The 26,276-nt window shown below is 40.5% G+C and overlaps 1 protein-coding gene across 7 annotated transcripts in view; it reads right to left on the reverse strand.

The window, feature by feature from the left end:
* slit2 (slit homolog 2 (Drosophila)) overlaps window positions 1–26,276 on the reverse strand; it is a 421,836-nt gene that overhangs the window by 197,252 nt on the left and 198,308 nt on the right. The gene's annotated exons all lie outside the window — the stretch shown is intronic.

Genomic DNA, 26,276 nt, shown 5'->3' on the forward strand with positions numbered 1-26,276 from the left:
CAAACACAAAGGATCTGTTATTTAATTTATGTGAGTTTAACACGGGAACTTGCCAAGACTTTTTAAAATGATAGATAGATAGATAGATAGATAGATAGATAGATAGATAGATAGATACTTTATTCATCCCCATGGGGAAATTCAACTTTTTTTCCAATGTCCCATACACTTGTTGTAGCAAAACTAATTACATACAATACTTAACTCAGTAAAAAATATGATATGCATCTAAATCACTATCTCAAAAAGCATTAATAATAGCTTTTAAAAAGTTCTTAAGTCCTGGCGGTAGAATTGTAAAGCCTAATGGCATTGGGGAGTATTGACCTCTTCATCCTGTCTGAGGAGCATTGCATCGATAGTAACCTGTCACTGAAACTGCTTCTCTGTCTCTGGATGGTGCTATGTAGAGGATGTTCAGAGTTATCCATAATTGACCGTAGCCTACTCAGCGCCCTTCGCTCAGCTACCGATGTTAAACTCTCCAGTACTTTGCCCACGACAGAGCCCGCCTTCCTTACCAGCTTATTAAGACGTGAGGCGTCCCTCTTCTTAATGCTTCCTCCCCAACACGCCACCACAAAGAAGAGGGCGCTCTCCACAACTGACCTATAGAACATCTTCAGCATCTCACTACAGACATTGAATGACGCCAACCTTCTTAGGAAGTACAGTCGACTCTGTGCCTTCCTGCACAAGGCATCTGTGTTGGCAGTCCAGTCTAGCTTCTCATCTAACTGTACTCCCAGATACTTGTAGGTCTTAACCTGCTCCACACATTCTCCATTAATGATCACTGGCTCCATATGAGGCCTAGATCTCCTAAAGTCCACCACCATCTCCTTGGTCTTGGTGATATTGAGACGCAGGTAGTTTGAGTTGCACCATATCACAAAGTCCTGTATCAGTTTCCTATACTCCTCCTCCTGTCCATTCCTGACACACCCCACTATGGCCGTGTCATCAGCGAACTTCTGCACATGGCAGGACTCCGAGTTATATTGGAAGTCTGATGTGTACAGGGTGAACAGGACCGGAGAGAGTACGGTTCCCTGCGGCGCCCCTGTGCTGCTGACCACCGTGTCAGACCTACAGTCTCCCAACCGCACATACTGAGGTCTATCTGTCAAGTAGTCCACTATCCAATCCACCATGTGAGAGTCTACTCCCATAGTACAGTGTACATAGTACATAGTACAGTGGCTTTTGGATTAAATCATTATTTCATTTTAATGTTGAAAAGCAAGCATGGAAAATAACAACCTATCAAAACCAGACTACCTACACCAAGGAATGAGTGTAGGTTGCTGCTGCCAGTGTTAGAAGACTGACCGTTGAGAGACTAGGACCACATCTGACAGGTGAAGTTCAGTGCTTGTGAATAATGCCAAGACTGGCCTCAGACTTAAACCGAGAAAGAAACAGAATCACAGCAACAATGTTTACAATTCAACTCAAGCATCTGCAGGCTTTTCAACTCTATGCTCAATCTCCATTAAAAATTATCACTACAACTGTTTCCACCACCCTCTCAGGGATACGACTGGAGGTCATAGCAACTGTGGAAAAAAAGCCTCATCTAACCTTTTGGTTCTTTTGCTAATTATAATAATTCCATTTCCATTAACTACCAATCCTCTCCTCAGTGTAAATTGTCCCTTCTTGTTTATTTGTTCAAAATCATCTGCAATTTTGAGCATGACTTTAAATTTCCTCTTTTCCACTCTAAAAGAGAGTAATCTCAACTTCTCTGGTTTCTCTAAATACCTAACGTCCCTCATCTGTATTGTCATTCCAGCCAATCTCTGCTGGACCCTCTCCAATATCTTGACATCACTGCGAAATTGCCAGAAGCTAAAAAAAATAATTCTAAGCTGATGCCTAACTATTGGTCTAAAGAGGCTTGAGTTAATTCAATTGGCTTGCACTATATCTTTAAACAACTTTAAAAATTTGTGCTAAATTGCTAGACTTGTACAAGTGAAACCAATCCGTTTCCACGCTACCAAATAGTTAATAATTCCTCTCCACAAATCTTTTATCTGAAGTAAACCACTTTGCAAAATTCAGCATTAACTTTTACCTTAAATAGATACAATCTTTAAGAACCACAGTAAAGGCAAATAAACTGAATTACCAAAAAGAATAAAATCATTTTGGCAGCCAATTTCTTAGGGTAATGTCTTAAAGCACACTATCAGAGGTTGGTATCAGATGCAGCAGAGACATTGAGACAGTTACATTGTTCCATGTGAGTACTGAAGTGACTTGATTAATGTAATGAAAATAAAAGCAGGCTTATCTGTACTGCTGATGCCATCAAATTCAGTTTCAAATTTGCTGACTGGCAAGTAAGACTGAACCCAAGAGAACAAAATGAAAGTAACCTTCAAGATGTACTCAAGGCAATTTATTGCAGCACATTTCCACAATAATAACCTCACCACTGTAGGATGCTGTTGGGAAAAACTGAAGTTACATCAAGCTCAGGAAAAAGAAAACCTGAATTTTAAATGGTAAAACAACACTTTATCACTGTAGTGGGTAGAAACTGTGAATATAATTTTATTTGCAGACAGTATAACTGTATTTATTTAAAAAAAATTAAACCTTTAGCATTAAAATTTGAGTATCATTTAATGCCAGATCATTACGTGCACAGATACACTGGAAAGCCACTGGGTTTTGTGAGAAGACAGCTGCATGTCTAGTATACTCCAACTGCCCTCTTGTGTGGGATTTTCACTCTATCAATCAAAGCCGAACGAACAGTGTGACTTCACTACAAGTTAAACCTCACCAACACAGTGCTTAATGTGATCAGTGTAAATCCCCCATCCAGTTTATAGATTATTAATTTACATCTCCACTGCATTCTGAGATACGGAGCAGGCAAAATCAGTTTTGGTGTGTTGTATGGCACTGGATCAGTATGTTACCGTTGGTTGGTAGTATAATTGCACATTTGTTTGACTGCTAATTTTTCCAAACAGATAGGAAAAATGGAAATGCAATCAAGAGAAAATAATTCAATGAAGCTCATTCATTTTGAGACCTGGCATGATTATATTATTTTCTCCTTGATTTTATTCAGTGAATTCATTCTACAAAGTCCTGCCCTATCAGATGTCCACACCATCTCTTTCTGAACTGCTCTACTTGGAAAAAACATTTTCCCTGGGCAAAGTTCTATAACCATGATTTGCACCACCTACTGCACTCAGAACACATACTTCTCTGTAAGTAAAATGTGTGAAAGATTTACTATGCAAATTTGTCAGCACATGGAATTATGAAATTGCAGCCATTAGTGAGACTTGGGTGCCTGAAGAACAGGACTGGCAGCTCAATGTTCTGGGGCTCTGTTGTTTTAGATATAATAGAATGGGAAGGATTAAAGGGGGAGGGGTGGCATTACTAGTCAGACAATGCTTTGGCAGTTCTCAGACAGGAAAGGCTCATCTACTGACTTTATGATGGAGCTGAGAAATAAGACAGGGATGACCATGTTAATGGATTGCATTATAAACCTCCCAATAGTCAGCGGGATTTAGAGGAACAAAATTGTAGGAAGATTTATAAGAAAAATAAGGTTATAATTGCAGGTGATTTTAACTTTTCGAATATTTACTGGGCCTCCCATACTGTAAAAGGACTGAATAGGATAAAGTTTGCCAAATGCATTCAGAAAAGTTTCCTTAATAGATATTTAGCGGTCCCAGAAGAGAGTGTGATACTGGATATCCTATCAGGGAACGAGACAGAGTAGCTTACAGAAGTGTGTGTAGGGGAACACTTTGGCTTTACTGACCACGTCACAATCACAGACACTGCCACAGAGCCTGGGCGCTCTTGCAGGCAGACAGCTGAGCGAAGACAGCAATCACACACCTGAGAATGCACATATTTCAGCCAATTAGGGTTTCTTTGTAATTCTCACGTATTGATCGAAGCACAGCAAGAACAACATTCCGTGCTTACCTTAGTCCATGTTCCAGGAAGGAAGATCCGCAATTTAGTTAGATGCTGTTAAAGGAGTGGTATTAATTTAGTTCTGGGTTACTACTTTTGAGCTACAGTGACAACATTAGTGTTTAGTTATTGGCCTAGCATTTATTATTTTCCTTGTTTTGTACAGATGTCTAAAATTCATTTACGGGATGTGGGTGTTGCCAGCCAAGTCAGCATTTTTTGCCCATCCCTAGTTGCCCTTGAGAAGGTGGTGATGAACTGCCTTCTTGAACCTCTGCAGCCCCTGAGGTGTAGGTACACCCACAGTGCTGTTAGGGAGGGAATTCCATGATATTGACCCAGTGACAATGAAGGAATGGCGATATGTTTCCAAGTCAGGATGATGAGTGACTTGGAGGGGGATTTCCAAGTGTTGGTGCTCCCAGGTATCTGCTGTTCTCGTCCTTCTAGATGGTCGTGGTCGTGAGTCTGGAAGATGCTCCTTAGGAATGTTGGTGTGTTGTTGCAATGCATCTTGTAGATAGTGCACACTGCTGCAACTGTTCATCGACGGTGGAGGGACTGGATGCTTGTGGAAGGGGTACCAATCAAATGGGCTGCTTTGTACTGGATGGTGTCAAGTTCTTACTAAAACTCAGTGAAATGTTCATTCTGGTTATGTGTCTCACCCTCTGCACATGGGTCATCACCGAACTCTTGTCAGCAGGACTTGATTATCAAAATGGACAGGACAGCGGAGACAGGACAGATGAAATTGGCCCTGAGCTTTGTTGGTAAGGCGGGGGAGATAGGGTCAGTGGAGGTTGGGTTGGTAGAAATGGCTCTGGCAGTGCAACAACTACCCTCAGGGCGGCAAGCCCAGCCAGGTCAGTTCAGCGATGGTGCAGCTGATAGCAATAGTGAGGTCAGCTGAGAAGATCATCGGGGTCTCTCTTCCCACCATCACGGTCATTTACACTACACGCTGCATCCGCAAAGGAAACAGCATTATGAAGAACCCCATGCACCCGTCATACAATCTCTTCTCCCTCCTGCCGTCTGGGAAAAGGCTCCAAAGCATTCGGGCTCTTACGACCAGACTATATAACAGTTTCTTCCCCCAAGCTATCAGACTCCTCAATACCCGAAGCCTGGACTGACACCTTGCCCTACTGTCCTGTTTATTATTTATTGTAATGCCTGCACTGTTTTTGTGCACTTTATGCAGTCCAGTGTAGGTCTGTAGTCCAGTATAGCTTTCTCTGTGTTTTTTTTTATTACGTAGTTCAGTCTAGTTTTTTGTACTGTGTCATGTAAACCATGGTCCTGAAAAACGTTGTCTCATTTTCACTATGTACTGTACCAGCAGTTATGGTCGATATGACAATAAAAGTTGACTTGACTTAAACTGGCTTACATGATGAATCTCTTAGACGGACCCCCACTCAACCATTGAATGCCCTACAAGAACGAGGTTCTGGTACGGCAATTTGTAGTTGAGCTCAAGAGAGTGTTTGACCTTCAAGTACGGGGTCAGGAGGATGCCTAACAACTCCTGGACCTGCACCAAGCGAGAGATCAGTGAGAGACTACGCAGTAAATTTCCATCGACTGGATGGAAGCATGATCTCTCATCACTACTTTCCAGAGGTCTGACATGAGTTTGCAGTGCGTGATGAACAAGACAGACTAGATGACCTGATAAACCTGGCCATTCAAATAGACAAACAGGCAGCGAGGGGTGCAGAGAGAGAATGCCTCGCTTCCTACTCATTAGACCACTGCCTGTCTTCACCCCCTCTCATCACCCAGATCACATTCCGTGGAGGAGCCCATACAGTTTGGGGGGTGGGGGAGCTGCAACTATTTCAGGAGGAAGGAGATTGGTGCAGAACAGGTGAACAGTTGGGCCAATGCTACAAGTGCAGGTGGAAATGAGCCAGGGCTTCTCAGTTGCACACCCAGAAACCTGAAATATTTAGTTCAAGGTCACTGTGTACGAACTACAGTGATGATGTAAGATTTTAGTTACTTTGAGAGGTTTTAGTTAGCGGCCCTGTTGGCCTAACATTTATTATTTTCCTTGGTATTAAAACTCAGTGAACTGTTCATTCCCAGTCTGTGTCTTTCCCTCTGCACTTGAGCCATCACTATATCCCTGTCAGATCATAATTCCATTAGTTTCAAGATAATTATAGACCGGTCCCTGGGCTGAGATTCCACGTTGAAGAAAGGCCAATTTTGATGGCATCAGATGGACACAGTCTATAGAACTGAGACAATATAGTAATGAGCTTGCGGACCAAATATGGATTACAGAAGAGAAAGTACTTGCCAACTTGAGGCAAATTAGCGTTGTCAGGTCCTGACAAGGTGTCCGGAGTTTCGGTGTGTAGTGGACAGCAAAGAAGGTTATCAAAGCTTGAAGTGGGATCTTGACCAGCTGGAAAATGAGTTGAAAAATGACAGATGGAATTTAATACAGACACTTTCAAGAAGACACCCCAGGGTAGGACATACACAGTGAACACTAGGGCACTGAAAAGTGTGGTAGAACAGAAGGATCTTGGAATACAGATTTATAATTCCTTGAAAATCTGGTCACAGGTTGATAGGGTCGTTAAAAAAAAGCACTCAGCATATTGGTCTTCATAAAACAAAGTACTGAGGACAGGAGTTGGGATGCTAGGGAAGGATGAAGTTAAAGTTTAAGACTTTAGTGATGCCAAATTTGGAGTATTATGTACAGTTCAGGTCACCTTCCTATAGGGTAATTATCAAAAGGATTGAAAGAGTACAGAGAAAATTTACAACAGATGATGCTGGGATTTGAGTACCTGAGGAATAGAGAAAGGCAAAATAGGTTAGGATTTTATTCCCTGGAGTGTAGAAGATTTGATAGAGATATACAAAGAGGTATGGATGGGTTAAATGCAAAGAGGCTTTTTCCACTGAGAATCGGGTTAGATTAGAACTAGAAATCATAAGTTTAGGGTGGAAGGGGAAATATTTAAGGGGAACTGGATGAGCAGCTTCTTCACTCAGAGGTTGCTTACGAATGTGGAACGATCTGCCAGCAGAAGAGGTGGATGTGGGTTCGATTACAACATCTAAGACAGGTTTGCATAAGTAGATGGAAAGGCGGAGTACGGAGGGCTATGATCCAGGTGTCGATCGATAGTACTAGGCAGAATGGCAGTTCGGCACAAACCAGATGAGAGTCCGCTTCTGTGCTATGGTATTCTATGACATCATGGCTCTACAGGTGAAATGACTGTGATGCTGTTGTGACGATATTAAGTTGAATCAATTTATTCATAGAAAGCTGGACGTTAAATGGTCTCCCAAAAGACTAGACCTATTTCACCGACAAAGGTTTAATTAAAAGCAAAGTGCTGCAAAGCCCAAGAGTAATTTACAGGCAGTACATGCTGTAGAACATTCAGATTTGCGAGACACCAAGACAGAATGTGCACTCTCCACTCCTAGCAGAGCTTCATTTAGCAGCTGAGTGTGATGTTCAGGATCCCTGACTCGTGACTGGCCCACATTTCAGACATTTTTACTTCAAACAGTGGGATCAAAATATCAGAGTTTTTGACTGACATTTTCTGTCGTTGACTTAATGCAATAACTTTCCATTAATTTAATAATAATCATCCAATAAGTGCTCTAATTAAGAGAGACATAAGACCCTACAAATTGATGAATTTGTAGAATTTGTAGTAAAAAGAAACAAGGTGAACAAAAAAAAAAGGTCAGGCAGTATATGTGGAAGGAAGTGGACTGTCCTTGTTTTGGGTCAAGACACTTCATCTGGACTGATGGACAAAGGGGAGGGAGCCACTATAAAAGGGTGGAGGGAAGGGATGGAACAAGAACTAAGTCAGGAGGGGAGAGGGGAGAATGAAGTAGTGACAAAGGTTGGGAGGTGATAGGTGGAAGTATCAAAGGGCTGCAGATGATGGAATCTGATTGGAGAGGAAGGTAGAGCAGAGAATCAACTGAAGGAAGTTGAGAGGACAGGCGGGAACACTGGCAAGGAATACGTAAGTGATGGGCAGATGGAGCAGTGAATTTGAAATTGGAGAATTCAAAGTTCAAAACATCAGGTTGTAGATGACCTGGTGGAATACAAGGTCCTGCTCTAGCTTGCATTTAGCTTCACCCAGGCAGTGGAACAGTCAGGGACAGAAATGTCTGTGTGCTAATGGGGAGGAAAACTAAAATGGCTAGCAAGTGAACGAGCAGGCTGTGGGGTGCTGCAAGTCTGTGTCTTTATTGATGCTTTGCTGCACGCTTGAGTGCTCGGTGGGGGGAGCTGATGCTTTTTTTGCTTATGGGGGGTCATTGCTTTGCTGCTGCTTATGTGCAGGAGAGGGGAGCTGTGGGGGGGGGGCTTTGGGGTTCTAACATGTAACTGTCGTTCATTCTTTGGGGTACTCCTCTGTTTTCCTGGATGTTTGCAAAGAAGAAGAATTTCAGGATGTATATCGTATACATTTCTCTGACATTAAATGAACCTACTAAAACCTGTTGAAGTGGAAGCTCCAGACTGGATGAAGAAGGCTCCCCTTAATTTTTCCCTATCCATGCTGGACAATCTCAGTCTAATCATAAATAAGAGAGTCGTATTTGAGTTTAGATTATGGAGAAAAGAGAACTGATTGCTTTCCAGGGACTTATGTGCATGTGTAGTGAGGAGAAAGTTAGGCTTGTCCATGTTAATTGTGCCCTCTTAATGAAAGTGCAAAGATGTGTATATTAATAATAGTGAAATTGATTATGTAGCCAAGAACAATGTATCTTTGGAGGAAAGGTTAAGGAAAATGAATGCAAAGGTGGCTGGCGTTGGTCAACAGGCATTAGAAAAGCAGCTGCGTACTGTACTCTTACAAAATCCAGTTCCATTACTGTCAATGGAGCTGAATATCAGACATCAGGCACACAGATTCTTCCATTTTATGCATGTTCTTTCCCATACTGAGGACAGATTTATAAGTGATTTTATTTTATTAATATCCCATATCTATATCATCTGCAGTTCCAAATGCTTCCAAGTCCGGCTTGTGGGTCCAGAAACACAAGGACAAATCTAATGGACGCCTCACTTCAGTGCTGAGCATATGCTCCACCCTTGAAGGAGGCTGCGGTGATTTGGATATTAGGTCTCCAAATGCTCTCATAGAGTGAGAAAATAATTCCATGACATCATTTTGAGGCGATCAAATGAATTATCTCACAGTTAATAACACAAACCACAGACTATTTGGCCGTCATTGAATTATTATTGGTGAGGGATTGTTGTTCTCAACCTGGCTGATAAATTTCCTATTTTAGAACTGAGTCAACATTTCAGAAATACTTCTTTGTAAGATCTTTTTGGACACAGTGCTTGTGAAAGGTGCTATATCAGTGCAAGCTTTTCATCGCCTGAAATTATTCATAGGCAGACGTCTGGGCTTGAAAATGTGACAAACGCTTTCTCAAGCTCCACACTGTAATTTCATTTGGGATTCATACATTTTTAAATATTTCTCTCTGAAGAATATGCAATGGCTTTGCTGAATTTATAACCTGACCCGCATTCCGATATGATTGACGATCTCTACTGAGCCAGTACAGCCCCTCATATTTCCCAACCGAGTGTAACTCGAGCCCCTACTTGTTATCTTTTGGACACCATTGCAAAGTATCTGCAATTGGAAATAACTGTTTTCTGGGTCAATTTTTACAAAGCTGGAGGAAAGACTAAACCACCCATTAGAAGCAGAAGTGGTTTTATTTTGCTGCAGATATTGGGTCTTAAGATGTATCTTTATGACACAAGACAGAAGGAATACAAAAGTACACTGTGACCACTTAAAGAAATCGAAGCCAGATGCTTTATAAGCTTTGTGCTCCAGAGATCATGGCCTAACAGTGATTCCTCAACAGTCAGCACAACTTATTTCTTATCCACAGCCAGTTTACTATGGCCACCTCCTTTCCACTTACTGACAGAATTTCTGCACTGGAACATCCATTCTGACAAGGCCAGAGTTATGAAACTGGAGAGAGCTAAATGTTAGATACCTGGGCTTATGAAAGTCTGAAGATATTTTATATTTTTTCCTTGCCATTTTTAAGGCTTGGATATTTTTTTCACATTAGCCAGCCAAGCACCTTGCTAAACATTCCACTTTATGCCTTTTTTAACACCACTCAATTTGCAAATGATATTCTAATTAACACAACCAGTTTCTGCTCTCACTAACACAAAAAATACTCTGGAAATTGCTCTAAGTGCTGGAAAACAAATTCGGATTTGTGCTACAGTTAGAAACCTGAGGGAAAGACTACGTCACCAGTAGAAACAATAGATTTGTTTTAGATTCCTTTGCAACACTGTTAGTATCTGTTCATGACATTTTACTGAATATTTTTGCTTTCAGTGTAATCTTGTTGGGCAGACAGTGATTCCAAATGAAAACTAAATTACAGTAAGGTTAACAAAATGTATTCTGCACGATACACAGCCAGTACTGGATGTATTCCCTTGAGTTCGTACTTTTGTGTGAAGCAAGTTTTACATCTATAAACTCAGCACAGAAACATTTCAGTAGGTAGCATCTGCAATATATTTGTCAAAGTATCTTTTTCACTTCATATAATGCTTTCATCTTGACAGTCCTACCACATTTAGTTTCAGGAGAGCAATATTCATAGGACATGGTCTTGTTTTTACATTGTCAGTGGGGAGCTGTGTCTGAATGCATGCTGGGCTTCACTCTTTCTGACAGCAAACAGACAGGGCCGAGCTCCCACAGTTAAGCCGAGGTATCTCACCCAGTTGAGATTCAGCAACAACCCCACAACTCTATGATTCCATTAGAACGAGGAAGCAGATTATTTTTCAGCACGTCCTCGTTAATTAGCCACTCTCATCAGCTGCACTTCTAACTGCACCATTGCAGATTTGGTACCTCCACCTCTCCTTGCTCCAGAATCTGCTGCTGTAATGGCCACAAAGGTGACAGCAACTTCTGACATTCACGTGCAACTAAATATAGAAATCTGGAAGATGCTGTCAGTGGCTCCCAGCTCCTCCGGAGGGTGCAGTATTGCAAACATTCCTGAAGTAATAAAAGAGAATCACCGAGTTTGGCATTCACACACTACTAATAAGCAAAAAACACTGGAAATGTAAGACTTGCTGAATGTGATGTAACTGAGTATTTTTTTAAATTGCTGAACATTTACTTATCATGGCATAGAAGGAGGCAATTTGGCCCATTAAGCCCATGTTGGCCCCCAGCAGTGTAATCCCATAAGGCCTATTCCTCCTCTATAGCAGTGAAAATTATTCTCATTCACATTCTCATTAATGCACAGTATTTCATAATTATCGCTCTTCAACACCTCTAACTCTTGAAAAACTAATTTTATGTATTTGACTCTAAATTTATTGGAATAATTATTTCGTGGATTGATAACTTATTTAGAGATATTGCACGTAACAGGCCCTTTGCGCTGTGTTGCACAGCAACCGAATGATTAATCCTAGCCTAATCACTGACAACTTACAATGACCAATTAACCTACTAACTGATATGTCTTTGGACTGTGGGAGGAAACCAGAGCACTTACATTACACCCACGCGCGTACAGGAAGGAATGGACAGACTTGCTTCCACTGGATGCTGGAATTGAACTCTGAATTCTGAACTCCGTCACCTCAAGATGTAATCGTATGTAACCACAATGCTACTGTACACTACATTGGCATTCATGCCAATAAATACATTTTTCAGCTGGTTAATTACGTTTTTATCTCATGGCATGCGTGAATATTTTAATCTTGATTTCATTCTCTGCAAAATAGACAGTCATAGAGTCATACTGAAGTACAGCACCAAAACAGGCCCTTTGGCCCATCTAGTCCATGTCAAAACCATTTAAACTGCCTACTCATATCGACCTGCACCAGGACCAAAGCCCTCCATATCCCTACCATCCATGTAGCTATCCAAACTTCTCTTAAATGTTGAAATTAAGCTCACATGTATCACTTGCGCTGGCAGCTCATTCCATACTGTCACCACCCTCTGAGTGAAGAAATTTCCCCTCACGTTCACACCTTTCACCCTTAACCCATGAGGTTGTAGTCCCCCCCAACCTCAGTGGGAAAAGCCGGCTTGCTATTTATACTCCTCATAATCTTGTATACCTCTATCAAATCTCCTTTCAATCTTCGAAGTTCTAAAGTATACAGTCCTAACCTATTCGATCTTTCCATATAACTCAGGCCCTCCAGATCCAGCAACATCCTTGTGAAATTTCTCAGTACTCTTTCAAACTTGTTTACATCTTTCCTGTAGGTAGGAGACCAAAACTGCACACAATACTCACCAACATGTTCAAACATATTTAAAATAAAGCTGCTCTGCTATGAGGATTTTTCAGCTCAATGGTAAATTCAGCCCACTTGGAAGATACTGCTTTTGCTGAATGTCACTGAAATCCTGTAGCTGAACCCTGAGCATCTCACACAGAGAAGGAAATAAAATGCATTCCGCAAAAGCTCAGTGATGATTTGTGACATTTCTCTGGAAGCAGCAACAGGACTGGAACACTTTAACAAAATCTACACATGTACATGGAAGACATAGGCAAGAAATATAAAACAGTTTGTGTGGGAGAGGCAAAGAACTGGAGCAAAACATTTAGGCCATCCGATCACTTTCCATGCTGTAAACTCCGTGTAAGTTGCAATAAGATTCAAAAACATAAATAATTAATCTAAAACACGCTGTCAAAAAGACACCCCACTCTGACAACATCCACCTTGCTTCTTACAGACCATATTCATTGCTGACAGTCCTGAACAAGGGTTTATTCATCTCCATAGATGCTGCCTGACCTGCTGCATTCCTCCAGCATTTTGTGCCTGTTGCATATTGATTGCTGAAAGGCTCTCCCCCCCCCCCCCCCCCCCCAACTTCTATTCTAGGAACAGATTTTTATCAAGACAAAATATGCTTTTTTTCTCCTCCCCCAGTTACAACTGCACTCTACTCATCTTCCCCATCTCCATTCTTGCGTCCCCAAACCCCATCTGGCACCACTGTCCTTGATGGCACGGATAGTTTGTTGAGCAGACGCTCTTCCTGCCCGATCAGACTAACTGTCACCATAGGTGTGGTAGGCTGCTTCACTAACAATTTCAGGCACCTTTGATCAGTTTAGTAGCTATTACAAGGTTTAGAGAGAATAATATGGGCATGAAAAATGGAGAGCTTCCAGCTGGCTCTTTGCATTACTAAAGAATACCACACACAATCTCACAATATATTACAGTCTTTAGAAATCTCGTCTTTTTCCATTTCATTCAGTAGCAGCATTCAATAGACAAAGAGAAGCAATGGGTTCCAGTCAATGCTAACATCTTTCAATTTGCACCGGGTATTAAATTATTCCACATCTGATCTACGCCATATTTTATTAAAGGGTATTTCCAGGACTAGCATCATCTTATAAAATGCACTGTATACATTTCATCAGAAAGACATTCCGTAATGGACAAATGTTAAGGCTTTTTTTTACGTAGATAACATATGTTTGCTTTTCTTTCCTGCCACTTCACATCCCACACCTCTATCACCTTCACTTTGTACAGGGCACAGTCATCTGCACTTCAGCTGATTTTGCGAAGTACAGAGAGGAGATGGTCAAAAAGTGTTCTCTGTGTGTGTGAGTGAGTGAGAGAGAGAGAGAGAGAGAGAGAGAGAGAGAGAACACAAGGCTATGACAGTGAATTAATACTGTGAGAGCTTACATCAAGTTGAATGTTGATCATGGCCCCAGCTGAAAGCATTCATTTAATTTCCCACACATTTTCTAACCCCCTTTGTGTGTCTTTTCTCAGAGGGATTTTGCCCATTTCATTGCGAACCAAGTAATAAACTAATTATCTTGTTCAAATCCCTTTGTAGCACCCCTAATCCTATTAGTTATAAGAATGTGTGAATGGCAATTGTACATTGGGATATTTCAGACCGGCACGATCCTGCAGTATACTTCAGTTGATTCATTCGACAGGGACTTGAGTGGACACCCAAGGTTACTTGTTTCGAAGAACAAGGATAAAAAGGCTCACAAGTGTGAAAGAGAAAGGCAGCTCTGAGTCTTGGGTGACAGTTTCCTGTAGTCATTTACATCTACTCAAGTGTTACAAGCACAATCACAAATAGTTCACAACTCTTTACTTTAAAAAGATTCTTCTGACCTTTGACCTCACTTCACAGATAAACTGAGCTTTTCTCTTTCCTTCTCATAAAGAATGTTCTAATGAAGAGGGTAATATTACAATATGTTAAAGCACAGGAAATGAATAAATGTTAGCAGCAGCCTCTCTGGATCCTTTGAATCCAATTTCTTTTCTTTGCAGGGTACTTGATTAAAGTTCCCTTTTGCTCTCTTAAAGATGAGTGGCGGTTCCCTCCTGCTGCCAAGAACAGTGCGAACTTTAATCACTTTTCCTTTCTTATTCAACACACAAAAGTTAGAGGCAGGGCTCCATGAAAAGCCCAGTCACAGTCAATGCTAAAGAGCGTGAAATCCATCTGACTTTCATAAAGGATGAGCCCTGCCCCTCCTATTTCAACCTTTGCCATGCTAACTGTTTTAGAGTCTGAAAAGCTCTTATCAAAGAACAAATATTTGCTTTGGTTTGGAATGGATAATGCTTCCTGGGAACATCCAATCCTCCCTGCCTCTCCTTTCCTCATCGGTGGAAACAGCCATAAAAACATGGGAAACTTGTGAATGGCCTCCTTTCAGTCGTCCTCCGAGTGTTATTTTTAGATACAAACGCAGAAAGGCAGAAAGTCTTAAGTCACCTGTTATAAAAAGAGACTATGTTTTGTAAGTGGTTTCCATGGAAATACATATTGTGAACAGTAACTGTTCAGACAATTACGTGTATGAGAAAATGACATGTATGAGAAGTGCCACAATGAAAAGTAAATTTTGCGATAAATAATTTAAATAAAACAAAACTGCAAGAAATACACGATAACAGCTCAACATTATCGGGATTATTATTCAACTCTTTGGTTTGCCCACTGAGAGTGTAGAGATAAGAAATTTAAGGATTTACACTCTGATTCTCATTGACAATGGTAAAATTAGAAAATGCCCCTACGTTGGTAGGATGAAAGAAAAATGGAAAATACTGAAGATGCAAACCAATATGTTAGCATCTAAGGGAAGAGAATAAGCAAGCATGTTTTTTCAGTAAAGACTTTTCACAAAAGAGAGCAGTGCTGGAAATACTTAAGTCTTTTTTTCTTTTCAGACACTGGTGTGCAATTCTTGCATGTTCTCTTTGTCACTTGGATTTCCACATTTTGCTGAGTTTTTTCAACAACACAATGCAGCTCCCGGCTCGTGAGGGTAAGCCTCTCAATGGTGAGGTCTCAATTATCAGTCAGAGCTCCTGCAAGGCACATCAGAGTGGATAATGGGAGAGAGTCCAGCAGCTCCACACTCGATTTTCCCAGCGGCCAAGTGCATTGGCAGAAGCCCAACACTTAATAAATTCTCCGCACCTTTTCAGTAAACATTATGGCAAGGAAATAAAAGAAACAAAGAATTTTATTTATTAAAAATTTGCACTTCACGTAGGTCACTTTGCTTTAAAGGTCATTGAAGATAAGCACTACAAGACCTTTGTTTTGAATTTGACTGACAAATTTTATGCTGTTCAGCATCTACTGCTTACTGGTGAAGGAGAAGTGGTGTCAGATTTGTTCAATTGGACGTGTTACCTTTTGTGGTGTCATGATACTTAATTGACATTTTGGTCTGGACCTCACCCTCCACCTGTCCTCTGCCTAGATGGCATGAATTGTACTCTGTCCCATCTCTGGGTGGATAGTTGACTGTGGTACAAAGATGAGCTAAACATCTCCTCTTTAATTAATAAGTGGTTAGAAAGTGATAGTAAGTTTACTTCGCAAACTTATATTACAAAGACCTTTTGGATATCAGAAAAAAAAAGATTTCTTAAGTATATTAATGCTTACCATTTCACAGAAACATAGAAAACCTACAGCACAATACAGGCCTTTCAGCCCACAAAGCAGTGCCGAACATGTCCTTACCATAGAAATTAGCTAGGGCTACCCACAGACCTCTATTTTTCTAAGCTCCATGTACCTGTCCAGGAGTCTCTTAAAAGACCCTATCGTATCTGCCTCCACCATCGCTGCCGGCAGCCCATTCCACGCACTCACTGAGTAAAAAAACAGACCCCTGACATCTCCTCTGTACATATTTCCAAAGAGCCACAGTAGTTTACTCTAAGATGAGAAAACACAACTGGCCAATTGAAATATCAATATGGAGTTGGTACTATTTGGATCCCAGTCTTCTTAAAGAATTGCTGCCCAAGTATTATTCCTCAATCAGCAATGTTAAACACAGTGGTCACTGGAGTCACAGTGGTGTCTGAGGTTTGCTGCTAATCATGTTAATAAACCCCATTTCAGATATAGAGGATAACACGAACCACTGTGAAATTCGTGCTACTGATCCAGGATATGCTTTTCCCCTACTTTTTTTTTACGACTTGGGGAAATGAATATAAAATCATTGGCACATGGAGCACTTCAACATTACCAGTAAAACAAACCACACTTACAATAATCAGAGGAACAATAATGATTCATACATCTCTAATCTTTACCAGAAATTAGTAGGTGCTGTGAAATTACTGGTAATTTACCCTTATCAGCGGGCGACGATTTAAAACAAAGCCACTCACCCATTATAAATTTCCAAACAAACTGATCGTCTCATTTCCCGCGCACAGTTTACAGAGAAGTCTAAAAACATCTACAAAGTGGGTGCAAAACTATTGTCTCATTATTTGTATCCAACGTAATCTACCGCTCACTTTGATGACAACAATAATGAGATTAAATCAGTATCATCGGCAGGAGTACAGACTTTCTTGTGTCAACTTCTTACAGAACAAATGGCTTTACATTACGGGTCTTATTCAGTTGTCTTTTGAGATTAAGAAATACTTGTTTTGACTCCAGTCTTATGGATTCTGAGATGACTGCGTGGACTTGAGCAGAAATTCCTGGGAATCAGTAGGGATATTGCGTTTCTTCAGGGGGTCTTTGCGCACATCCATGATTTTTTTTCTCTCCATCTGCCTGGTAATCTCTTCCTGAGACATAGTTCCGAGTAGAGTGCCTGTTTCAGGACTCTGGTGTCTGAATGACATGGCCTGTACTAATTAGCTGAATTGGTGTGACTAGAGCTTTAGAACTGAGGATGTTTGTCTGGGAGATGGATCATTTTTCTTTCAGTGACCATGGAGGATTTTATAGAAGCAGCGTTTCCAGTGCCTTGAGAAGCATTCAGTAAGCATTCTAGGTCTCAGCGGTGTATTGGAAGGCAGGGATCACTGCTGTTCAGTAGTCCAGGAGTTTTGTGCTGGTTCTGGGCTCCTGATTTAACACCACTCTGGAATGGTACTCTTTCCAAGGTAGAAAAGGCTAGGTGACCTGAACCTGAAGCAACCATCTTACACGCCACATTTTTGTCAGGTCAGGTGTACACCTCCCGAGTAAATGTACAGCAACATTGGACCCATTCCAGCAGAAGGTAATGTGAATGTTCCAAATGTGCCTTATTTCATCGGAGAAGAACATCATGGTATCAAAACACATACAGTTATATTCACTCCCTTAATGAACAGAAAGGCCTCACACATGACATCCAAGTTGTCTTTAGACATACAATCAATATCATGGAGTGTCTTTATTTCCACACCTTGTCATCCTTTGTCCAATACGTCGGAGAGTGCTTCGAAAACTCAGAATGTTTGTTCCACAGAGCTAGCTCCCTGTTTCTGAGGCATCTCTGCCAGCCACTGACTTCCTTTACAATTTGAATGTGCATTCTGGGGTTGGGGGACCTCCCAGGGAATCCACGGCAATGCTGCACACCTATTCGATCCAAGTGACTCATAGCTTTCTTGTGTTTAGCATTCACGTGATCGCACTGCCTTTGTAAGAGACCTTGCATGCAGATTGCAGCACTTAAAAAGGTCATACATCCCAACCTACTGACAATGACCATATCACCATCCTCCCTTCACATCTGTGTCCTTCCATTGTAATTTGCCTGAAACAACTACTTCAACACCAAGTGAGTGACCAAGTCTGTTTGTAATTCCTGAGCCCCCCATGCTCCTTCTTCGTCCTTTTCCCACCACCTTCACCTGTTCCAATGCCCAAGCTCTTTACTTCCACAACAAAGAACTTCTATTCCCTGTTATTCTAACAAGCTGCAACACTGAATATGTGGCCATTGTAGTGTCCTGGATGTCCTTGGTGCCACTACAAGTACTCAGATCAGGATAATTTTCCAATAAATGGAACACCACTTATTGAAGGCAGCTGATCTCACAGTAAAAATCCTATCTGGCACAACAAGGCAACATGTGGCTCATTCAGGTCCTAAAGGCACACTTGCATCTATTTTTACAATGGCATAACTAGACTAACACCCTGGTAAAGCATAGGAGATATAGCCGGACAGAAAGAGGGAAGGAAAGAGCAAAGGAAAGAGAGGAACAGAGAAAACATGAGAGAAAGAGGAAGTGAGAGAGGCTGGCAAGAAATGACGGTGTGTGTGTGTGTGTGTGTGTGTGTGTGTGTGTGACAGATTGAAAGAAGGGTGCAGACTGCAAGGTGACAAAGAGTGGGTAAGGTACAAGTAGAAATAATCTGGACTAATTTTAGCCACTAATTATATACCTAATTATACTTCTGCTTCGAGACATTAATGCACTTGAGAAGAAATCAACCACTGTGAAGCCAGCCGATCAGATACTGTCGACATGTTGTAATACCACTGGTGCAGTTTAGCACAAGGGTGTTATTTGTTACATTCATCTTTACCCAGAATATTCACAGTTTTCTTTTCATTCTTCAGGATCGAATGCAAGCACATCTCCACTGATTTTGATTATTCATTTTGGCAGCTCCCAACCTTCTAATACTCCTGACCAAAGGCACTGTGATATTTTAATGGCAGAAGGGGGATTAATTAAGCGATGAGATATGATATTTAGAATGACCATTTGGGTTTGGAACATCTATGTGCTCTGCTGTTTTCAGTGGTCTGGAGGCATGGATTAACTGGTGGCCTTGGTCTAAAAGTGCTGGAGCATGGCTGAACGGCCACAGGAAGCGGGTATTCTTCACCCACTGCAGGTGTCACAGCTAAGCCTGAATCTGTCCTCAGTTACAGGACGATCAAAGCGTGACTTTGAGTATGTTTCCCTTCCCAGAGCCTTCAGATCAACTGTTATTCCTGTGGCAGACTTAATTTAGATTGCGGTAAGTCGTCACATTATTAGGCACTGAACACGTGATTCTCTCAGTCTGTGGGAACGAAGGCTGAGCAATCAGGGCCACTACGGACACACGTTTTTAAAAAAAGGCTTTCAAAATATTACAAGAGTCCTTCAATGGCATATAATAAAGAAAAATAAACAAGTGACTTCATCCAACAAGCTCAGTCACTATCTAAAGTTTGCATAAGTATTTAACAAACTCTGAAATGCACGATATTTTAGACTCCCAGGACTTGTCCAGAACTACTCAAGTGCAAAGAACCCTCTCATATTACACACACGGGCCAGTTACATTAGTGTAGTATATATATTCTGTGTTTATTATCTCCATCAGCAAGAGTATTTCCATTTGCTCCTTTAATTGAATGTGGTGCTACTTTTGTTGTGGCTCCTTAATGCAATGTTTGAAATCCTAACAGTTGGACAGAGAGGTACCAAACAGCTGTGCATTTTCTGAATCCTCATTACTGCAATGTCTAATCCATAACTTCTCATGCAGTGGCCACAATCCTTGCCTTGGTGGGATTGCATAGCTTCATCTCACTCTTATTTTAAATAAAACAATGGCAATCCAAAAGAAAGGGCGGAAAATATCTGCCTTTGAATATTCTTTTTCTCTGCTCTTTAGGCCAGGCTAACCTTACTTAACAAGCAAAGCCCAGACCTGCTGCTTTTCCCCTGTGGCCAACTTCACTTGTTCAAAGGCTCTGGTAATCTTGGAACTCTGCATTAACTTTCAAAAGAACTGTTGCCTGCAGCTGTTATTAACTACATTTGGCTCCATGGACTTCCATTGACAAGCACCTCACATACAGAGGTTAAAAAATTGCTAACACATGCTTCCAGTTTTTTTTTCTCTCTGCACAGTGTCAGACTGCTGTCCCTCCCCTTCAGTAAGACATTGCTGCTCCATTTAAACATTCCCACAGAGGCTCAGCGGCTTGAAAAGGATTGTACTGAAGCCTTGGCATTATGATTACCAAAGTTGCAACGCCTTCTAAACTCACTACAGCACGGTAAATTGACAGGAGCATAAGGAAATTCCAATTGAGAAATCCCTTGCACTAAATGACTGCTTTCATTGTGCTATTGCTCTTTTCTCCCCATTTTCATCCAAATATCACACACTAAAGGATGTTTGACCTCCAGTAATCCAGCAATTGCAAACCATCTATTTGATTTGCAGCTGGCTCCATAACAATTGACGATAATCGTACCAAAAGACACAGTAGAGTAGAATCTGAACAAATGTCGTAGTCTGAAGCTAAGAATCTAAGATGAATTTAAAATAGTCCACTAGACCTTTGCATTCATAGTAGCTATCATTTTTAGTTGTTATTCTTTTCACACAATGTACCGTCATCCACGACAAACTGAAACTGACCCCATTGCTAAGGTATGTGCAGATTTACATTACCATAAATCCTCTGCTTTGCCCACTCAGTTAGACTGAGAGTTTAACATTAATTTCATTATAACCCAACAGTTTTCTTCCTAGTGATGTCCCCTTTTTCCTTTATTTTATTCTGTATCAAGAACATCCCATAACATATTCACAGGTAAGTTTGCTCTTCCTCTACAGATCCATGCTAAATTCTCTTCTCCCCTCTCACTTTCCAAAGACACTGCTCCATTTACGGCATTAGCAACTCCCCAGTATCCTGACCAACAGCCTTTCACACGCGTTAAATCTGTACTGCGAAACACAACACACTGTCATACCTTACAGCAAAATTGAAACCCATTTTCATCTGATATCTGCATATCTAATGGTGAAGTAGAGTTCAGTGAAAATCAATCAAGAGTAACAATGTTGACTGAATTTTTCACCGGCCCAAGCCCTTGATAATTGAAGGCAATTGTACATGACCCATACAGCTATTCTGTCAGGGAACAACTCAATCAAAATAGATTGTGGTTAAACCTGAGATTTTTATGACTTCCAATTGTTTTTACTGTTATTCAACAAACTGGTGACTAAAAGCCACGACGAGGAAAATGTCAGTTGCACCAAGTAAAACAGAACAAACAGGCCAGACTTTCGGTTGTCAAATTTATTAGCAGGTTAAAGTGCTTTGGAACTTTGTGAGAAAAACAAAACTGTCAGCCGTCTCTCTCACAATCACAGAAAACTCAATCCCACTAAGAGCCTGAGATGACAGATAAAATCTTTGTTTCACTTTCAAGGCATCTTTCACTGTTCTGAATGGCTTAATTTATTTGCATATTTCATGTCCTTATTTCAAACCTTTGCATTCTTTAACATGGAGAATGGATACGTAATGGAGTAAATCTTCATGAAACAGTTTATAACACTTCAAAGTTATTTAGTTGTCCTTCTGCAAGATGTCTGGGAATGAATCACAATACACTCTGTGGTCACTTCCTGCACCTGGTCAAGTGGCCACTGAGAGCATGTTTGTGGCCTTCTGCTGCTGTAGCCAATCCACTCACTTCAAGGTTCAACATGTTGTGCATTTGGAGATGCTCTTCTGCACATCACTGTTGTAACGTGTGTAACTGTCACCTTCCCGTCACCTTGAACCAGTCTGGCCAATCTCCTCTGACATCTCTCATTAACAGGGTGTTTTTGCTCACAGAACCGCTACACACTGGATTCTTTTAAAATTTTTGGACCATCTCTGCAAATTGATGGACTGTTGTGCATAAAACTTCCTGAGGATCAGTAATTTCTGAGATACTCAAACCACCCCATCTGGCATCAACAATCATTCCAGAGTCAATCACATTTCTTTCCCATTCTGATGTTTGGTCTGAAGAACAACTGAACCTCTTGACCATGTCTGCATCCTTTTATGCATTAAGTTGCTGATACATGATATTTGCACTAACAAGCAGGTGTACCTAATAAAGTGGCCACTGAGTGTAAACAAACAGGCTAATCAGATCATGCAAGTTGAATGTAGGAAAGAATTATTTTGGATTACAAACTAAAGTAACTGCTTTGAAAGGAGTTTCTCTGTAGAATGGATCAACACACTAAAGGGTTAAACACCATACTTTGATGAGCTGATGATCTCATAGTTGAAACCAGATTTTTAATTGTGATCAGCACATTTCCTGATTGGGATATGATTTAATTGATCAGACAAATACACAATAGGTCAGCAACATCTTGAGAACAGTTTTAAATCTCCTGCACTGGCACATTGTGCAGGTTCCTCCAATTTATCTACATCAATTGATTTTAACAACTAAAAATAATTGAACTCACTGAAGCTGCTAAGCTCAATGCAATGTGATCTCTAATTCATTATTACCTCAGAAGCCCTGTATTCCTAGCTAAGGATAAATTTTCAAGGAATGCAGTCGATTGGAACAGATATGAGAGATTGGCTACTTAATTAACAGTATTCAGAAGTAACATGATTTTGGGAGAATTAATTGTTATTCACCTGGAGATCATTTGGCTAGTGGGCAAGTCATTTTATTTAACTTTATCTGATTACCAAGTTATAGTTAAGCTGCATTGACTTCTGGCAAATTGTCTTGCATGATAATATCATCTACATGAGTGCATGAACAGTGAAATCAAATAGCTCAGTATACTAATAATCTTCCAAAATATTGCATGAAAGCATATTACCCTTGGCAACTCATGTGTGCTCAGGGTAGCCAAACCTCCAGGAATGCCCTGGAGTCTCCTTGACTTCAAAATTAATCTCTTGAACAATCCTTCTGGTAATGCATTGAGAACTATTCCAGGGAGACAAAACAGAAATGATTTTCTTTTCATTTTCATTATGCACTTTTTCTTCTTATAAAAATATTGGACATATTGCTTGGGCAAGGTGCTTAGAGGAGGTAGGTCATGTGATGAAGCCTCTAGGAATTCAGCCAACAGAGCTGGCAACCAAATGGGCACCTCCTGAAGGCTGGTTATAAAGCAACACTGGCACAGAGCTAGAGCCAGGTCAACAGTTGGAGCATTGTTATGCCAAGGGAAAATTCTGACATGCTGAATGATACCCCAGCACTTTTTCTGTCTGCCTTGTTTCCTGAAATAATTAGGGTCACTTTAACAAGCTACTTCTCTATAAATCACCAAAGATGATTCAGCTCAACAGGGTTGGCTTCTTTAACTATCACCTGCAGACCGCCAATCTGCCATCAAAATAACACCACAAACAAGAATACATATTTTGTTAAATACAAAAAGCGTAATTTCCATTACAGACTGTCTTTGGTAACAAGCGGGTTCCATTTTTACAGCTTTGCATAAGTCAATCATGTTGAAAAGTTGGAAAATGCACAAAAATCACTTCAGATGGTAACCATTCCTCCAGTGTTAGTACTGAATAGCATCAGAAGCACAAAACTGATAAGAGAAAGAACAATTACTGAAAATGGAGGCAGAGAGGAAATGTTCTGACATGCAGGAATAAACATATGTTACTTTTGATTATAATAATATTAAGGGAGCTCATTCACATATGGAGGATGTCTGTAAGTCAGCTGTTTTTAAATGTGGGGAGGACCTGTATTAGGTTTTAATTTTATTGTGTAATGCATGCAACTTTTAAAAATGAAATTCTGCAGATGCTGGAAATCTGAGATAAAAATAGAAAATATTAGAAATACTCATCAGGTTGGGCAGCACCTGTTTAAAGAGGATCAGAGTTACTGTTTCAGATTAAAAGCTCTTCATCATAACTCTCCATTACCACATAGAAAGGTCTTCAGAATGAAATATTGACATGTTTATTCACAGATTCTGCCTGACCTGGGAATCTTCCAGCATTTAATGCTTTCATTTTTGCTAATTATGTCTTTCAGTTGGCTAAAATTAACTAATCTAATAGGATATCACAGTTGATTGTTTTTCATTTGACTTAATATTTTGCCCTTTTGACAACAAACACACTTTACAGTAGTGATGAAAGATAGCCAGGGATCAAAATACACTGTAACCAAGATTTATCAGTAGGTACAGATCCTTACAATGAAACAACCTTCTCCTACACATCAGTGAAATACTCCCTGGTTTTTACAACAGATCTTGACCAAAGAATCTCTAACATATCAAGCAAAATGCAGAAAAATTATGGCAATGAAAAATTACTCTTTTTTTAAAAGTGATCTGGCATTGCATAACTCTGCATATAAATCATATACATTCAATATTTAGCTAAATTACTAATATTTGGAATTAAAGATGAGGTAGGTCAGTAAAATTTGAAATACAATCAAAATGTAACATTCTTTCAGAGGTTCATTTATTTATTATCAAAGCATATCTCCATTTACAGCTCTGAAATTTGTATTTTTCCAGACAGCCATGAAACAAAGAAAGAAAATGACATTCATTGAAGATATTCCTGGAATCTTCTTGGAGCCAGCAAAGTGCTCAAATGATCTCCATGCTGTAAATTGCGGGTTCTAACAGTCTCAGGAACAAATTTAAGATGAAAAACAGATGTAAAAGAAGTAAAAAATATATTTTTGTTTGCTTACTGAAAGATGTCGACCGAGGGAGTGTTGTATGCTGGCATCATTTGACCATTCTTTCCATTCTAGGATGGCTTCTGGCAACATTTTCATAAATGGGGAGTTCATATTATTTATTTTTTAAACAAGGATAGCAATATTATTTACATGGTTACTATAAACAATGATTAATTAGGATAAATTAATTAAATATTAAGTATTACCAGAGGTAAGGGCAACAAAGGTGGTTGCAGGAGGCAAAGGAGCAGCTGTAGGATTGCTTCGAGTTGGTGGATTGAGCTGTGTTCAACAACTCAAAGTATCTGAATGAATACACACACCGCAGTTGTCGCAATCTTTATAAAAACAGTTGTGGATGAGTGTGTCCCCACAAAATCATTCTGAGTTTTCCTTAGCCAGAAGCCCTGGATGAACAATGAGACAGCGTAAGCTGCTGAGGGCCAGATCAATGGCATTCACGTCTGGGAACCAACTAAAATACAAGAAGTTGAGGTATTACTTCCGGAAAGTCATCTCACAGGCAAAATGACAATTCCAGATCAAACTTGAATCACTAAAGGATTCTGAACAGCTGTGGCAGGGCCTGAATGCTATCTCGTTCAAAGTCAAACCAAGTGACAACAAAGTTTCACTCCCAGATGAACTCAGTGCCTTCTATGGTCACTTTACCTTTGAAACATGGAGACACTTTCACAAACTCCCACAGCCCCTAAAGTCTCTGTGATTTCAGTTTCTGAGACTGACATGTGAGCATCCTTTAGGAAGGTGAAACTACGGAAAGAATCTGGCCCAGATGAGGTACCTAAAGCTAAGAAATAGAGGCCTGTGCCTATCAGCTGGCTGGAGTGTTCACAGACATCTTTAACCACTCGCTCCTGCTGTCTGAGGTACCACCTGCTTCAAGCAGCCTTCAATTATAGCGATGCCAAAGAAGAACATGGTAACCCTGTCTTAATGACTATTGTCCAACAGCATTTCCATCCATTGTGATGAAGTTCTTTGACAGGTTGATGATGGAATATATTAACTCCTGTCTGACAAGTGTCTTGGATCCACTGCAATTTGACTACCATTATAACAGATCAAAAGCAGATGCCATTTCATTAGCTCTGCACTCATCCATGGAACATCTGGACAGTGATGGTGCATGCATACTTAAGGATGCTCTTTATTGACTATAGCTTGGCATTTGATACTTTCATCTCCTCAAAACTAATCAGTAAGGCCTCAGTACCTCCTTGTGCAACCGGAATCCTCGATTTCCTCACTCTCAGACCCCAGGCAGTTCGGTGTGGCAACAACATCTCCTCCACTACCTCCATCAGCACAGGTGCACCACAGGGATGTGCACTTACCCCCTGCTCTACTCACTTTACACTTATGACTGTGAGGCTAAGCACAGCTTCAAAGCCGTATTTAAGTTTGCTGATGACAC

This window comes from Hemitrygon akajei, chromosome 13, assembly GCF_048418815.1.
Source record: "Hemitrygon akajei chromosome 13, sHemAka1.3, whole genome shotgun sequence".
Lineage (NCBI taxonomy): Eukaryota > Metazoa > Chordata > Chondrichthyes > Myliobatiformes > Dasyatidae > Hemitrygon > Hemitrygon akajei.